Source organism: Arachis stenosperma, chromosome 5, assembly GCF_014773155.1.
Source record: "Arachis stenosperma cultivar V10309 chromosome 5, arast.V10309.gnm1.PFL2, whole genome shotgun sequence".
Classification (NCBI taxonomy): Eukaryota; Viridiplantae; Streptophyta; class Magnoliopsida; order Fabales; family Fabaceae; genus Arachis; species Arachis stenosperma.
Genome location: NC_080381.1, coordinates 22,305,615 through 22,318,941, shown reverse-complemented (window position 1 = coordinate 22,318,941; position 13,327 = coordinate 22,305,615). Strand labels below are relative to the sequence as shown.

Sequence of the window (13,327 nt, the reverse complement as noted above, 5' to 3'; positions counted from 1 at the left end):
TAACTTGTCATTTAGCTTCATGATTGCTCCAAGGTATTGAGCAACTTGCTCTTTAGTGACATACTCATCCTCTTCAGAGGAAGAATACTCATCAGAGCTCATGAAAGGCAGAAGTAAGTCCAATGGAATCTCTATGGTCTCATTTTGAGCCTCAGATTCCCATGGTTCCTCATTAGGGAACTCATTGGAGCTTGGTGCACGCCCACTGAGGCCTTCCTCAGTGGCGTTCACTTCCCTTTCCTTCCTCTCCAAATTCGGCCATATTGATGGCTTTGCACTCTCCTTTTGAATTTTCTTCTGTGTTTCTTGGAAGAGTACTTGGAGGGAGTTCAGTAACCTTCTTGCTCAGCTGTCCCATTTGTCCTTCCAAATTCCTAATGGAAGACCTTGTTTCAGTCATGAAACTTTGAGTGGTTTTGATTAGATCAGAGACCATGGTTGCTAAGTCAGAGGGGTTCTGCTTAGAATTCTCTGTCTGTTGCTGAGAAGATGATGGAAAAGGTTTGCCATTGTTAAACCTGTTTCTTCCACCATTATTATTGAAACCTTGTTGAGGTCTCTCTTGATTCTTCCATGAGAGATTTGGGTGATTTCTCCATGAAGAATTATAGGTGTTTCCATAGGGTTCTCCTAGGTAATTCACCTCTTCCATGGAAGGGTTCTCAGGATCATAAGCTTCTTCCTCAGATGAAGCCTCCTTAGTACTGTTTGGTGCATTTTGCATTCCAGACAGACTTTGAGAAATCAAATTGACTTGTTGAGTCAATATCTTGTTCTGAGCCAATATGGCATTCAGAGTGTCAATCTCAAGAACTCCTTTCTTCTGACTAGTCCCATTGTTCACAGGATTTCTTTCAGAAGTGTACATGAATTGGTTATTTGCAACCATTTCAATCAATTCTTGAGCTTCTGCAGGCGTCTTCTTCAGATGAAGAGATCCTCCAGCAGAGCTATCCAAAGACATCTTGGATAGTTCAGAGAGACCATCATAGAAAATACCTATGATGCTCCATTCAGAAAGCATGTCTGAGGGACATCTTCTGATTAATTGTTTGTATCTTTCCCAAGCTTCATAGAGGGATTCTCCATCCTTCTGTCTGAAGGTTTGGACTTCCACTCTAAGCTTACTCAATTTTTGAGGTGGGAAGAACTTTGCCAAGAAGGCATTGACTAGCTTTTCCCAAGAGTCCAGGCTTTCTTTAGGTTGAGAGTCCAACCATATCCTAGCTCTGTCTCTTACAACAAAAGGGAATAGCATCAGTCTATAGACTTCAGGGTCTACCCCATTAGTCTTGACTGTGTCACAGATTTGCAAGAATTCAGCTAAGAACTGATGAGGATCTTCCATTGGAAGTCCATGGAACTTGCAATTCTGTTGCATTAGAGAAACTAATTGAGGTTTAAGCTCAAAGTTGTTTGCTCCAATGGCAGGGATAGAGATGCTTCTCCCATAGAAGTCGGGAGTAGGTGCAGTAAAGTCACCCAGCACCTTCCTTGCATTGTTTGCATTATTGTTGTTTTCGGCTGCCATGTCTTCTTCTTCTTTGAAGAATTCGGTCAGGTCCTCTAAAGAGAGTTGTGTTTTGGCTTCTCTTAGCTTTCTCTTCAAGGTTCTTTCGGGTTCAGGGTCAGCTTCAACAAGAATGCCTTTGTCTCTGCTCCTGCTCATATGAAAGAGAAGAAAACAAGAAAATATGGAATCCTCTATGTCACAGTATAGAGATTCCTTGAGGTGTCAGAGGAAGAAAAATGGAAGACAGAAGTAGAAAATTCGAACTTATCAAAGAAGATGGAGTTCGAATTTTGCATTAAGGAATAGAGTTAGTCCAAAAATAGAAGGATGTGAGAAGAAGGGAAGTAATTTTCGAAAATTAAGTAAAAGATTTTGAAAACATTTTGAAAAACACTAATTGATTCTCAAAAACTAAGAATAGAAAAAGAATCAAGTGATTTTTGAAAAAGATTTGAAATTAGAAATCAAAAAGATATGATTGAAAACTTATTTTGAAAAAGATGTGATTGAAAAATTATGGTTTTAAAAAGATATGATTGAAAAGATATGATTTGAAAACAATTTTAAAAGATATGATTTGAAAACAATTTTAAAAAGATTTGATTTTAAAGATTAATGACTTGCCTAACAAGAAAAGATATGATTCAAACATAAAACCTTCCTCAAGGCAAAAAATGTTCAATCAAATCATTAATTGTTAGTAAGTATCTTTGAAAAAGGAAAGAAATTGATTTTGAAAACATTTGATTGAAAAGATATGATTTGAAAAAGATTTGATTTTGAAAAACTTTGAAAAACTTGAAAAAAAAATTGATTTTGAAAACAAAATCTTCCCCTAGCACCATCCTGGCGTTAAACGCCCAGATTGTGCACATTCTGGCGTTTAACGCCCAAACTACTACCCTTTTGGGCGTTAAACGCCCATCCAGGCACCCTGGCTGGCGTTTAAACGCCAGTCTGTCTTCTTCACTGGGCATTTTTGAATGCCCAGCTTTTTCTGTGTGATTCCTCTGCAGTATGTTCTGAATCTTCAATTCTCTGTATTATTGACTTGAAAAGACACAAATTAAAAATATTTTTGGATTTTTTTAATAATAAGGAATAATCAAAATGCAACTAAAATCAAATAACAATGCATGCAAGACACCAAACTTAGCAGTTTGTATACTACTGACACTAACAGAATGAGAATGCATATGAGAAACAACAAAACACTCAAGTCAATAGAATTCAAAGATCAAAACAAGGAAATCATCAAGAACAACTTGAAGATTAATTAAGACACATGCATAAATTCGAAAAATGCAAGAAAAACAGAAACATACAATTGACACCAAACTTAAGATGAGACTCTAGACTTAAACAAAAAATATTTTTGGTTTTTATGATTTTGTAATTTTTTTTTTTTGGCTTTTTCGAAAATTAAGTGGAAAAGAAAATAAAGGTATCAAAGTTCTTAATGAGAATTCCAGGAATCATGCAATGTCAGTCTAAAGCTTTAGTCTAAAGGAATTAGACATAGCTAGCTAAGCTTCAGCAGGACATTACATTCAAGAGCTAAATTGATGAGGATCAATCAGCTTTGGTGATGATAAGAACATCACCTTGAAACACTAGAATTCATTCTTAAGAACTCTGAAGAAAAATAATACCTAATCTAAGCAACAAGATGAACCGTCAGTTGTCCATACACAAGAACAATCCCCGGCAACGGCGCCAAAAACTTGGTGCACGAAATTGTGATCACTACAACTTCGCACAACTAACCAGCAAGTGCACTGGGTCGTCCAAGTAATACCTTACGTGAGTAAGGGTCGATCCCACGGAGATTGGTGGTATGAAGCAAGCTATGGTCATCTTGTAAATCTCAGTCAGGCAGACTCAAATGTATAATGGTGATGAACGAAAATAACATAGAAGATAAAGATAGTGATACTTATGTATATCATTGGTGTAAGAGCTTCAGACAAGCGTATGAAGATGCCTTCCCTTCCGTCTCTCTGCTTTCCTACTGCCTTCATCCAATCCTTTCTTACTCCTTTCCATGGCAAGCTCGTGTAGGGTTTCACTGTTGTCAGCAGCTACCTCCCATCCGCGCAGTGAAAGCTAATGCACACACTCTGTCACAGTGCTGCCAATCACCGGTTTGGTTCCCTCCCCTACCGGAATAGAATCACTCTTTTGCGTCTGTCACTAACGCCCAGTAGGTTACAGGTTTGAAGCACGTCACAGTCATTCAATCATTGAATCCTACTCAGAACACCACAGACAAGGTTAGACCTTCCGGATTCTCTTGAATGCCGCCATCAGTTCTTGCCTATACCACGAAGATTCCGGTTAAAGAATCCAAGAGATATTCACTAAGCCTCAGATGCTTGTAGAACAAGAATGGTTGTCAGTCACCTTGTTCATGGGTGAGAATGGTGATGGGCGTCAATCATCACCTTCATCATGTTGAAGAACAAGTGATATCTTGGATAAAGAACAAGCGGAATTGAATAGAAGAACAATAGTAATTGCATTAATACTCGAGGTACAGCAGAGCTCCACACCTTAATCTATGGTGTGTAGAAACTCCACCGTTGAAAATACATAAGAACAAAAGTGATCATTGGTTTCGGCCCCAGAGAGGGAACCAGAAGAACCAAGATCTGATCTAAGAACTAGATGTCCGAAGATGAAAATACAATAGTAAAAGGTCCTACTTATAGAAAACTAGTACATAGATGAGTAAATGACATAAAATTCCACTTCCGGGCCCACTTGGTGTGTGCTTGGGCTGAGCAATGAAGCTTTTTTCGTGTAGAGACTCTTCTTGGCGTTTAACTCCAGCTTTTATGCCAGTTTGGGCGTTTAACTCCCAATTAGGTGCCAGTTCCGGCGTTTAACGCTGGGAATTCTGAGGGTGACTTTGAACGCCGGTTTGGGCCATCAAATCTTGGGCAAAGTATGGACTATTATATATTGCTGGAAAGCCCAGGATGTCTACTTTCCAACGCCGTTGAGAGCGCGCCAATTGGGCTTCTTTAGCTCCAGAAAATCCACTTCGAGTGCAGGGAGGTCAGAATCCAACAGCATCTGCAGTCCTTTTTGAGTCTCTGGATCAGATTTTTGCTCAGATCCCTCAATTTCAGCCAGAAAATACCTGAAATCACAGAAAAGCACACAAACTCATAGTAAAGTCCAGAAAAGTGAATTTTAGCTAAAAACTAATAAAAATATACTAAGAACTCAACTAAATATACCAAAAACATACTAAAAACAATGCCAAAAAGTATACAAATTATCCGCTCATCAGTGATCATATACCGTGAGGTGTTAGAAACTAAGGACTCGGATTGTAAAAGGTTTTGCGCGAGCACCTTGAAGCTTGGCAATAGTGGAACTTCTCAATAGCGATTGAGAAAGAAAGTGGACGTAGGACAATGATTGTGCCGAACCACTCTAAATAGCGTTTGCATCTCTCCAAACTCATCTCTTCAATATTATTGTCTTTTACCTTTGAGCAAATAAATTGTGATCGAAAAGTAGCTTCGTAAGTACTTAAGGAATAGCTTAAGTCCGATTGGTGAAAAGCTTGATCAATTTATTTGAGTTGGTGTCTATTGGAAAGTAAAAGCTCCTTATAAATGCTTAGCAATTGAGTTAAGCTCTTGGAAAAATACTAGTACAATAACACTTTTGTATATTGTCTTTAACTTTCGCAAAAAGATTCATTGTTGTTGCAATACTCAATTCACCCCCCCTCTTGAGTAATTGTGCATAGGTTCTACAAGTGGCATCAGAGCTTAACCCTTTGAAAGTCTTAACCGTTTAAGGGAAAAGATCATGGCAAGCACAAGCTTTAACAACAACAACACTAGTGAAGGTAACTCAACCGCTAGACCTCCTCTTTTTAGCGGAACAAATTACTCTTATTGGAAAAATAAGATGAGAATTTGGATCCGTTCTCAAGATGTGAGAATTTGGAAAGTGATTGAGAATGGAAATCACATTCCAACAAAGACAACAAGCGCTAAAGAAGGAGAAGTCTCCGTCTCAAAGCAAGTACCGAAAGGAGAAGATGAATATAGTGACGATGATTGGAAGAAAGTGGCAATGAATGATAAAGCCATCAACTTCATTCATTGTGCACTTAACGAGCATGATTATATGAAGATCTCTACATGTGAAACCGCTAAAGAGATTTGGGATAAACTCCAAATCACTTACGAAGGAACCGACCACGTTAAAGAATCAAAGGTATTTATGTTGGTTCATGAATGGGAAAATTTTAAAATGAAAGATGAAGAGAGCATTGAAGAAGCTCTTGAAAGACTCTCCAAGATCTTCAACAATCTAAGCATGCTTGGCACAAAATACAATGATAAACAAATTGTGACCAAGGTGCTTACAAGCCTTACACCAAAATGGAACTCCAAAGTGAACGCCATTGTGGAAGGAAGGCTCTATGATCAACTTACATTTGATCAACTACGAGGTAATCTTCTCACCTATGAAATGACTATGCTAAATAGACAAAAAGGTGAAGAAAGCAAGAAGAAAAGTCTCGCCCTTAAAACAACATCACTACAAGAAGAGAGTGATGATAATGAAGAAGAAGGAGATGAAGAATTTGCACTCTTATTAAAAAGATTCAATAAGTTTGCAATGAAGAAAAACTTCAAGAGCAAAACAAAGGTACCAAAATGCTATGAGTGTGGAGAAGTTGGACACATCAAACCCAATTGTCCAAAACTTCAAAAGGAGGACAAAAACAAGAAATTTAAGAAGAAGGAGAAAGCATACATATCATGGGAGAACGAGGATGAATCCGACTCCGATGACGACGAGGTTGCAAATCTTTGCTTAATGGCAAGCGAAGAAAAGGTTAGTGATGACAACTCCACTTCTTTTAATTTACAAGATGAATATGATGCCTTACTTGAGGTGTACACAAAACTTACCCAAGATTATTCTCTCCTAAAGAAAAAGAATATGGATCTTTTAAAACAAAATGAGATGTTGAAAAACGAGAATATCAATCTTGGAAAAGATAAGTGTAGCACAAGTAGTGATCCATACAAATCTTGTAAAATGCATGAAAATGAAATTACAAATCTTAAGAACACTTTAGCTAAGTTCAATGAATCTTCAAAGAACTTAGATAAAATGTTGAAAAACCAAAAGCATGTTCATAATAAGGAAGGTTTAGGTTTTGAAAAAGGAAAATTTAAAAATACTAAAACTCCTATTAGGCAACCGCAAGCCCAAAAGGCAAGCATGCCTAAAAGGAATGAAGCCTTTAAACATCCTCCTCAACATGCTTCGTTTAGAAATTATAATCACAATGCATATAGATCAAAAGATGTTGCATTTAGGAAACAACCTAGGCAACCATTTAGAAACATGCATAGGATGCATAATCCAAATGTCATATGTCATTATTGTAATAAAGTAGGTCATATAGCACCCGTATGCTTTACTAGAATTAAACATATAAACTTTCGTAGTCAAGATACGAGATGGGCACCTTATGGGCATTATGCTCATACTAACCATCAAGGACCCAAATTCACTTGGGTACCTAAATCCCAATTTTAATTGTTTTGTAGGTACGTGTTGGAGCTAAGGATACAAATTGGTATGTTGATAGTGGATGCTCCAAACACATGACCGGCGATGAATCAAAGTTCACCGCAATAGAGCCTACAAACGGAGAAAACGTGATCTATGGAGACAACAACACCGGCAAAGTAATCGGCGTTGGAAAAGTTGGTAAAAATTCTTCTACCTCCATAGATAATGTTATACTTGTCAAAGGTCTCAAACATAATCTCATTAGTGTTAGCCAACTTTGTGACAAAGGAAACTTAGTCACCTTTGATTCAAAATGTTGTTTGATAAAAAGGCAAGACACTAATGAAATTGTGCTAATTGGGCACCGTGTTGACAATGTATACATGATTAATCTAAATGAAGTTTCCTCAAATGATGTGAAATGCCTTGTTAGTAAAAATGATGAAACTTGGTTATGGCATCGTAGAGTAGCTCATGCTAACATGGACCATCTTAGCAAGTTGGTCTCTAAAGAGTTAGTAATTGGCTTACCAAAGCTACGTTTTGAAAAAGACGTCCTTTGCGACGCATGTCAAAAGGGAAAACAAGTAAAGGCCTCTTTTAAATCCAAAAACATTGTTTCAACAACAAGGCCATTACAACTTTTGCACATGGATTTATTTGGTCCTTCTAGGACTATAAGCTTTGGTGGCAATTACTATGCTTTAGTTATTGTTGATGATTACTCTCGATTTACATGGACCTTGTTCCTAGCAAACAAGAGTGATGCATTTCGAGCATTCAAAAGATTAGCCAAAGTTATTCAAAATGAAAAGAATTTGCATATATCATCTATTAGAAGTGATCATGGTGGAGAATTTGAAAACAATCTTTTTGAAACTTTTTGTGAAGAAAATGGCATTGAGCATAATTTTTCCTCTCCGAGAACACCACAACAAAATGGTGTGGTTGAAAGGAAAAATCGTCATTTAGAAGAAATGGCGAGAACTATGCTCATGAGGCTAATATTCCTAAGTACTTTTGGGCGGATGCGGTTAGTACCGCGTGTTATGTTATGAATAGGATTATCATTCGACCTATTCTTAAGAAAACACCGTACGAATTGTACAAAGGAAGAAAGCCAAATATTTCCCACCTTCACGTCTTTGGTTGTAAATGCTTTATTCTAAATAATGGAAAAGATAACTTAGGCAAATTTGATGCTAAGGCTGATGAAGGAATCTTCTTAGGCTACTCTTTAACTAGCAAAGCTTTTAGAGTATATAATAAACGCATCATGACTATGTAAGAAAGTATTCATGTCGCTTTTGATGAAACTAACCGTTGTTGTGCTAGAAAAGATTTTGATGAAAATGTAGAAAACTTTGATTCACTAAATTTGAATGGTGAAGACAAAGAAAAAAATTTAAATGAAGCCTCTACAAGCTCAACAAAGGTTAGTGTTCAAGTTGAAAAAATTGAACCATCACAAGCACAAATAAATGCACTTCCAAAGGATTGGCGTACTTCAAAGGATCATCCTCTAGACAACGTCATTGGTGATGTTTCGAAAGGGATAACAACTCGATCCACTTTTAGAAATTTATTTGCATATAGTGCTTTTGTTTCTCAAATTGAACCATCTACCATTGAGTCCGCAATTGACGATGAACATTGGGCTATGGCAATGCAAGAGGAGCTTAACCAATTCAAACGAAATGACGTTTGGGAATTGGTGCCTAAACCAAGTAATCAAACAATTGTAGGAACAAAATGGGTTTTTAGAAATAAACTCGATGAAAATGGTACAATTGTTAGAAACAAAGCTAGATTAGTAGCTAAAGGTTATAATCAAGAGGAAGGCATTGATTATGACGAAACTTATGCTCCCGTAGCTAGATTAGAAGCAATTAGGATGTTACTTGCTTTTGCATCCTCTTATAACTTCAAACTTTATCAAATGGATGTTAAGAGTGCCTTTCTTAATGGTTTCATTCAAGAAGAAGTATATGTTGAACAACCTCCCGGTTTTGAGGATTATGAAAATCCTAATCATGTTTTTAAACTCAAGAAAGCTCTTTATGGTCTTAAACAAGCTCCAAGAGCTTGGTATGAACGTTTGAGCAAGTTTTTAATAGAAAAGGGTTTTAGAAGAGGGAAGGTTGATACAACTTTATTTATCTTGATTGAAAACAAAAATATCCTTTTGGTACAAGTTTACGTCGATGACATAGTATTTGGTTCAACTAACGAATCACTTTGCAAGTTTTTCTCAAACCTCATGCAAAGTGAATTTGAAATGTCCATGATGGGCGAACTCAACTTCTTCCTTGGTCTTCAAATCAAACAAGGAAAAGAAGGAACTTTCGTTAGCCAAACCAAATATTGCAAGGAACTGCTCAAAAGATTTGGAATGGACAATGCTAAGGCAATGGACACACCAATGAGCACTACTTGCTACCTTGACAAAGATGAACAAGGTAAAAGCATAGATGTAAAGAAGTATAGAGGCATGATAGGATCATTACTTTATCTAACGGCAAGTAGGCCAGATATCATGTTTAGTGTATGCATGTGTGCGAGATACCAAGCTAATCCTAAGGAATCTCACTTAAGTGCGGTGAAAAGGATTATGAAGTATCTCATAGGAACATTAAATGTTGGATTGTGGTATCCGAAAGGATCCACTTGTGATTTGATTGGTTATTCCGATTCCGATTTTGCCGGTTGCAAATTGGATAGGAAAAGCACTAGCGGCACTTGTCACTTGCTAGGAAACTCTCTTGTTTCATGGCATAGTAAGAAACAAGTAAGTGTAGCCTTGTCTACCGCCGAAGCCAAGTATGTAGCCGCCGGTAGTTGTTGCGCCCAAATTTTATGGATGAAACAACAACTTGTGGACTATGGACTCATGCTTGATCACATTCCTATCAAATGTGATAATACTAGTGCAATAAATTTAACCAAGAATCCGGTTCAACATTCAAGAACCAAGCATATTGAGATTAGACATCACTTCATAAGAGACCATGTTGAAAAGGGTGATGTGGTTATTGAATTTGTCGAAACTAGTAAACAACTAGCGGACATCTTCACTAAACCTTTATGTAAAGAAAGTTTTTTTAACATCCGAAATGAACTTGGTATCTTGGATTCTAATCTAATATGATTTGTTTGAATTCATTGTATTTATATTGCTATTTTTATATCTCTTACTAACTTAAGCATTGGAGATATCCATTTAGCCACTGTTTTGTAGGTTTATGAGTTGATGAATGAGTGATTAATCTTGAGGTAGATTGAAGAATTTGAAGATTATAAACAATGGAGGATCAACAAATTGAAGTTTATAATGGTTTAAGTGAGTATATACATGATGGAACTCAAAGGATTGAAGAAAGAACCACCAAAGGATGAAAATTTGGTCATTTTGGGCAAAATGATGCATGTTGCATCGATGCAACCAAGCTTTGCATCGATGCAAAGCACACAACGTGCTATGTGCATCGATGCAAAGCCTATTGCATCGATGCAAACACGACCAAATTGCACAAAAACACGTGAATTTAGCATTTTTGAGCAACAAAACCCCACTTTTTCATCATCTTCAACCTCACAACTAATATCCCCACATTCAAACCTCCATAACCTCCAAAACAAGCTCACATATAGCTTCATACAACTCACAAAACTTAGATACCCACTACAAACAAATTACATATTTGAAGTCCCCACATTCTCCTCTACAAAACCCATAAAACAAAATCATCCACAATGCCTAGAATCAAGAGAACCATCAAGAAGTCAAAAGGCTCTTCAAGTGTGGTTCCACCTCCAAATGATCATCCTTTGGCAAGGTACTTTGCTTCTAATGAAGATCTTCAATTCTATGAGGCAAGGCTCGCCGGAAGAAAGGAAATTCCTCCGAGGTATTTGGATCCGACCCTTCTTGTCATTCATAAGTTTGATACTCTTAAGGCTATTCTAGTTCATCAAGGCCTCATGGATTTTGTTCAAATTAAGAGTAAATATTATCCGGATTTAGTTGCCATAGCCTATAGTACACTCATGATTGAGATTGATGAGGAAGATGAATCAAATTTCACATTATTCTTCAAGATAGGAAGAAAGGATTATAGGCTAGATGGTGATGAGTTAGCCACCATTTGGGAGTTGCCAAATCAAGGCGACTTGTTTCAAGGTGGTAAAACCCCAATTGATGAATGGGGTTATTCAAAGGACAATGCCATGCATTTGTTCAACCTTGTACAAGGAGCTCACTCCAAAATTAGTTGCAATTCAATGAGTGCGGAACATAGAACTTTGTTATATCTAGTCACCTATGTATTGCAACCTAGAATATCTGGGCATGCGAATGTAAATGATGAAGATTTGATTCTCATGTGGGCTATGATGAATGGGATTAAGATTAATTGGCCATACTTTATAGTACAACATATGATTAGGCTCAAGATGAAGAATAGGAATGGTGGATTAGGATTCCTTTGCCTATGGTCTAAAGTCTTTGATTATGTTGGTATTGATGTATCAAATGAGATTGCCAAGGAAGTACCACCTCAATCTTGTATCAACACTCATATTCTCAACAAAATGGGAAGAAGAAATGTTGATGAACAAGGTCCTCAAGAGCAAGCTCCTCCACAAGCACCTCAAGCTCAAGAACCACCCTCCTTAGTTGATGTAATGAGAGAATTACAATCCATCAACCAAAACATCCAAAGGATTGAAGTAGAACATGGTAGGCAACTTGAAGCACTTAATCGTCGTGTGTCTCGTGTAGATCATCGCACGGGTCGCTTGGATCGTCGTATTGATGACTTATATGAGCATTTCGGCATCCACCTACCGTATGAAGAGGATAATGATGATGATGAAGACCAAGATTGATTGTCTCCTCTTCATCAAGTCACTTTTTATTGCTTTATGTTTATTTGATTATATGAATTGTTAAACTAACTCCTAGTAAGCTAAGGATTTCTATTATGGTTTAAATACTTTGATATTTCCTTCATAATTTTGTTTAATGATTAATGCTTGTATGCTTATTTGGTGAATAACTCAAAATAGGCTTGGTACCCCTATTTTAAGTTAATGTGCATGCCTTGATATATTTCACTTCTTTAGGGGGAATTATGCATGCTTGTTATATATAAAAAGAGGAAATCAAATTCTTTTTGAAAGGGAGAATATCTCATCCTTGAGATTAATAGAGAAATTGAACTTAAAAAAATTCATTGTTTTATGCATGCTTCAATGACACATTTCAAACTCCTTTCTTTTTGATAATGTCAAAAGGGGGAAGAAAAGCTTGAGGATATTTGAAGTTTTGAAGTTTTGAAAAAGAAGAAGTTTGAGGATTTGAAAAAAAGAAATAAGTTTGCGAAACAATGATTTCAAAAAGACTTCCGCTAAGCAAAAACTTTGATATCTAAATCGTTTTCTTTGATAAACGCCCTTTAAGGGAACAAATGCACATATTTAGGGGGAACTCCTGCAAAATTTTTTGTGAAGTCTTCTCCAAAACTTTCTATAAAACAAAGTGCATTATTGTTGCTTTCAAAATCATTTATGAATGCATATCCTCAAAATTGGTTTGTCATTATCAAAAAGGGGGAAATTGTAAATCATGTTGCTTGTATGCGAAGTTTGTATTCGTAGGTTTTGATGAATGACAAACCAACAAATGACATGAAAGACAAACCAACAAACAACTTGAATGAACAAGCATGTTGAAAGATCAACCAACATTCAACGTTGAGGAATGAAGAGTTGAAAGCAACACAACAACAACAAGAAACTCAAGTCCACAACATTTGAAGACAAGTATAGTGTCTTAGGACTTAGGTAACTTCTTGTTAAGAACCAATTGCTAAATCTCTCAACACACACTCACAAAATGTTTTGATGCACATCTTGCAATTCGATGCTAGCCAAATGGTTTAAAACTTGTTTTCAAAGGTACAAAAGCATAGGAATTGACTCCAACAAGTTTGAGATCAATCCTAAGTATTTTGAAGTGATTTTAAGCCATTCTTTAAGGTTTGCATCGATGCACACTCATCTTGCATCGATGCAAAGCATGCGACGACTTGATTGCATCGATGCAAAGATGTTTGCATCGATGCAACCTAGCTGAAAATTCAAATTTCAGCTTCAAAGACACATTTGCATCGATGCAAAGTGTTATGCATCGATGCAAATGATTCAAAAACATAAAAAACGGCTAGTTTTGACAAAAAGGCTTCATCCCATTAA

At 36.8% G+C, this 13,327-nt stretch overlaps 1 non-coding gene across 1 annotated transcript; it reads left to right on the top strand.

The window, feature by feature from the left end:
• The first annotated feature begins 1,018 nt into the window (after positions 1-1,018).
• Positions 1,019-1,126, top strand: LOC130984212 (small nucleolar RNA R71). Its single transcript, XR_009088160.1, has one exon. It is a non-coding gene; the product is annotated as a small nucleolar RNA R71 (small nucleolar RNA).
• The last annotated feature ends 12,201 nt before the right edge of the window (positions 1,127-13,327 follow it).